The sequence below is a fragment of the Oncorhynchus clarkii genome, unplaced genomic scaffold (assembly GCF_045791955.1).
Source record: "Oncorhynchus clarkii lewisi isolate Uvic-CL-2024 unplaced genomic scaffold, UVic_Ocla_1.0 unplaced_contig_2450_pilon_pilon, whole genome shotgun sequence".
NCBI lineage: Eukaryota > Metazoa > Chordata > Actinopteri > Salmoniformes > Salmonidae > Oncorhynchus > Oncorhynchus clarkii.
The window spans coordinates 181,853-187,852 of record NW_027260984.1 but is presented as its reverse complement, the minus strand read 5'-3'; positions in this window follow the sequence as shown (position 1 = coordinate 187,852).

The window sequence follows — 6,000 nt, the reverse complement described above, 5'->3', positions numbered from 1 at the left end:
TTATGACAGACCAGCTAGATCTACTGTCTCTATTATATTATGAAAGACCAGCCAGATCTACTTTATCTATTATATTATGACAGACCAGCCAGATCTACTGTCTCTATTATATTATGGCAGACCAGCTAGATCTAGTGTCTCTATTATATTATGAGAGACCAGCCAGATCTATAGTCTCTATCATATTATGACAGACCAGCTAGATCTACTGTCTCTATTATATTATGACAGACCAGCTACATCTACTGTCTCTATTACGTTATGAGAGACCAGCCAGATCTACTGTCTCTATTACGTTATGAGAGACCAGCCAGATCTACTGTCTCTATTATATTATGACAGACCAGCTAGATCTACTGTCTCTATTATATTATGACAGACCAGCTAGATCTACTGTCTCTATTATATTATGACAGACCAGCTAGATCTACTGCCTCTATTATATTATGACAGACCAGCTAGATATAATGTCTCTGTTATATTATGACAGACCAGCTAGATCTACTGTCTCTATTACGTTATGAGAGACCAGCCAGATCTACTGTCTCTATTACGTTATGAGAGACCAGCTAGATCTACTGTCTCTATTACGTTATGAGAGACCAGCTAGATCTACTGTCTCTATTACAATATGAGAGACCAGCCAGATCTACTGTCTCTATTACGTTATGACGGACCAGCTAGATCTACTGTCTCTATTACGTTATGAGAGACCAGCCAGATCTACTGTCTCTATTATATTATGACAGACCAGCTAGATCTACTGTCTCTATTATATTATGACAGACCAGCTAGATCTACTGTCTCTATTATATTATGACAGACCAGCTAGATCTACTGTCTCTATTATATTATGACAGACCAGCTAGATCTACTGTCTCTATTATATTATGACAGACCAGCTAGATCTACTGTCTCTATTATATTATGAAAGACCAGCCAGATCTACTTTATCTATTATATTATGACAGACCAGCCAGATCTACTGTCTCTATTATATTATGGCAGACCAGCTAGATCTAGTGTCTCTATTATATTATGAGAGACCAGCCAGATCTATAGTCTCTATCATATTATGACAGACCAGCTAGATCTACTGTCTCTATTATATTATGACAGACCAGCTACATCTACTGTCTCTATTATATTATGACAGACCAGCTAGATCTACTGTCTCTATTATATTATGAGAGACCAGCCAGATCTACTGTCTCTATTATATTATGACAGACCAGCTAGATCTACTGTCTCTATTATATTATGAGAGACCAGCCAGATCTACTGTCTCTATTATATTATGGCAGACCAGCTAGATCTACTGTCTCTATTATATTATGAGAGACCAGCCAGATCTACTGTCTCTATTATATTATGACGGACCAGCTAGATCTACTGTCTCTATTATATTATGACAGACAAGCCAGATCTACTGTCTCTATTATGTTATGACAGACCAGCCAGATCTACTGTCTCTATTATATTAAGAGAGACCAGCCAGATCTACTGTCTCTATTATGTTATGAGAGACCAGCCAGATCTACTGTCTCTATTATGTTATGACAGACCAGCTAGATCTACTGTCTATATTATATTATGACGGACCAGATAGATCTACTGTCTCTGTTATATTATGACAGACCATCTAGATATACTGTCTCTATTATATTATGACAGACCATCTAGATCTACTGTCTCTATTATATTTTGACAGAGCAGCTAGATCTACTGTCTCTATTATATTATGACAGACCAGCTAGATCTAATGTCCCTATTATATTATGACAGACCAGCTAGATCTAATGTCTATATTATATTATGAGAGACCAGCTACATATAATGTCTCTATTATATTATGAGAGACCAGCCAGATCTACTGTCTCTATTATAATATGGCAGACCATTTAGATCTACTGTCTCTATTATATTATGACAGACCAGCTAGATCTACTGTCTCTATTACGTTATGAGAGACCAGCCAGATCTACTGTCTCTATTACGTTATGAGAGACCAGACAGATCTACTGTCTCTATTACGTTATGAGAGACCAGCTAGATCTACTGTCTCTATTACGTTATGAGAGACAGCCAGATCTACTGTCTCTGTTACGTTATGAGAGACCAGACAGATCTACTGTTTCTATTACGTTATGAGAGACCAGCCAGATCTACTGTCTCTATTACGTTATGAGAGACCAGACAGATCTACTGTCTCTATTACGTTATGAGAGACCAGCCAGATCTACTGTCTCTATTACGTTATGAGAGACCAGCCAGATCTACTGTCTCTATTACGTTATGAGAGACCAGCCAGATCTACTGTCTCTATTATATTATGACAGACCAGCTAGATCTACTGTCTCTATTATATTATGACAGACCAGCTAGATCTACTGTCTCTATTATATTATGACAGACCAGCTAGATCTACTGCCTCTATTATATTATGACAGACCAGCTAGATATAATGTCTCTGTTATATTATGACAGACCAGCTAGATCTACTGTCTCTATTACGTTATGAGAGACCAGCCAGATCTACTGTCTCTATTACGTTATGAGAGACCAGCTAGATCTACTGTCTCTATTACAATATGAGAGACCAGCCAGATCTACTGTCTCTATTACGTTATGACGGACCAGCTAGATCTACTGTCTCTATTACGTTATGAGAGACCAGCCAGATCTACTGTCTCTATTATATTATGACAGACCAGGTAAATATACTGTATCTATTATATTATGACAGACCAGCCAGATCTACTGTCTCTATTATATTATGGCAGACCAGCTAGATCTACTGTCTCTATTATATTATGACAGACCAGCTAGATCTACTGTCTCTATTATATTATGACAGACCAGCTAGATCTACTGTCTCTATTATATTATGACAGACCAGCTAGATCTACTGTCTCTATTATATTATGACAGACCAGCTAGATCTACTGTCTCTATTATATTATGAAAGACCAGCCAGATCTACTTTGTCTATTATATTATGACAGACCAGCCAGATCTACTGTTTCTATTATATTATGGCAGACCAGCTAGATCTAGTGTCTCTATTATATTATGAGAGACCAGCCAGATCTAGTGTCTCTATTATATTATGAGAGACCAGCCAGATCTATAGTCTCTATCATATTATGACAGACCAGCTAGATCTACTGTCTCTATTATATTATGACAGACCAGCTACATCTACTGTTTCTATTATATTATGACAGACCAGCTAGATCTACTGTCTCTATTATATTATGAGAGACCAGCCAGATCTACTGTCTCTATTATATTATGACAGACCAGCTAGATCTACTGTCTCTATTATATTATGAGAGACCAGCCAGATCTACTGTCTCTATTATATTATGGCAGACCAGCTAGATCTACTGTCTCTATTATATTATGAGAGACCAGCCAGATCTACTGTCTCTATTATATTATGACGGACCAGCTAGATCTACTGTCTCTATTATATTATGACAGACAAGCCAGATCTACTGTCTCTATTATGTTATGACAGACCAGCCAGATCTACTGTCTCTATTATATTAAGAGAGACCAGCCAGATCTACTGTCTCTATTATGTTATGAGAGACCAGCCAGATCTACTGTCTCTATTATGTTATGACAGACCAGCCAGATCTACTGTCTCTATTACGTTAAGAGAGACCAGCCAGATCTACTGTCTCTATTACGTTATGAGAGACCAGCTAGATCTACTGTCTCTATTATATTATGACAGACCAGCTAGATCTACTGTCTCTATTACGTTATGAGAGACCAGTTAGATCTACTGTCTCTATTACGTTATGAGAGACCAGCTAGATCTACTGTCTCTATTATATTATGACAGACCAGCTAGATCTACTGTCTCTATTACGTTATGAGAGACCAGCCAGATCTACTGTCTCTATTACGTCATGAGAGACCAGCCGGATCTACTGTCTCTATTATGTTATGAGAGACCAGCCAGATCTACTGTCTCTATTATGTTATGACAGACCAGCTAGATCTACTGTCTCTATTACGTTATGACAGACCAGCTAGACCTACTGTCTATATTATATTATGACGGACCAGATAGATCTACTGTCTCTGTTATATTATGACAGACCAGCTAGATCTACTGTCTCTATTATATTATGACAGACCATCTAGATCTACTGTCTCTATTATATTTTGACAGAGCAGCTAGATCTACTGTCTCTATTATATTATGACAGACCAGCTAGATCTAATGTCCCTATTATATTATGACAGACCAGCTAGATCTACGGTCTCTATTATATTATGACAGACCAGCTAGATCTACTGCCTCTATTATATAACGACAGACCAGCTAAATCTACTGTCTCTATTATATTGTGACAGACGAGCTACATCAACTGTCTCTATCATGTTATAACAGACCAGCTAGATCTACTGTCTCTATTATATTATGACAGACCAGCTAGATCTAATGTCTATATTATATTATGAGAGACCAGCTACATATAATCTCTCTATTATATTATGAGAGACCAGCCAGATCTACTGTCTCTATTATAATATGACAGACCATTTAGATCTACTGTCTCTATTATATTATGACAGACCAGCTAGATCTACTGTCTCTATTATATTATGACAGACCAGCTAGATCTACTGTCTCTATTATATTTTGACAGACCAGCTAGATCTACTGTCTCTATTATAATATGACAGACCAGCTAGATCTACTGTCTCTATTATATTATGACAGACCAGCTAGATCTAATGTCTCTATTATATTATGAGAGACCAGCCAGATCTACTGTCTCTATTATATTATGAGAGACCAGCCAGATCTACTGTCTCTATTATAATATGACAGACCATTTAGATCTACTGTCTCTATTATAATATTACAGACCAGCTAGATCTACTGTCTCTATTATAATATTACAGACCAGCTAGATCTACTGTCTCTATTATATTATGACGGACCAGCTAGATCTACTGTCTCTATTATATTATGACAGACCAGCTAGATCTAATTCTCTAATATATTATGAGAGACCAGCCAGATCTACTGTCTCTATTATATTATGAGAGACCAGCCACATCTACTGTCTCTATTATAATATTACAGACCAGCTAGATCTACAGTCTCTATTATATTATGACAGACCAGCTAGATCTAATTCTCTATTATATTATAAGAGACCAGCTAGATCTAACGTCTCTATTATATTATGAGAGACCTTTCAGATCTACTGTCTCTATTATAATATGACAGACCATTTAGAGCTACTGTCTCTATTATAATATTACAGACCAGCTAGATCTACTGTCTCTATTATATTATGACGGACCAGCTAGATCTACTGTCTCTATTACATTATGACAGACCAGCTAGATCTACTGTCTCTATTATATTATGACAGACCAGCTAGATCTAATGTCTCTATTATATTACGAGAGACCAGCTAGATCTAATGTCTCTATTATAGTATGACGGACCATTTAGATCTACTGTCTCTATTACAATATTACAGACCAGCTAGATCTACTGTCTCTATTATATTATGACGGACCAGCTAGATCTACTGTCTCTATTATAATATTACAGACCAGCTAGATCTACTGTCTCTATTATATTATGACGGACCAGCTAGATCTACTGTCTCTATTATATTATGAGAGACCAGCTAGATCTAATGTCTATATTATAATATGACAGACCAGCTAGATCTACTGTCTCTATTACGTTATGAGAGACCAGCCAGATCTACTGTCTCTATTACGTTATGAGAGACCAGCTAGATCTACTGTCTCTATTACGTTATGAGAGACCAGCTAGATCTACTGTCTCTATTACAATATGAGAGACCAGCCAGATCTACTGTCTCTATTACGTTATGACGGACCAGCTAGATCTACTGTCTCTATTACGTTATGAGAGACCAGCCAGACCTACTGTCTCTATTATATTATGACAGACCAGGTAAATCTACTGTATCTATTATATTATGACAG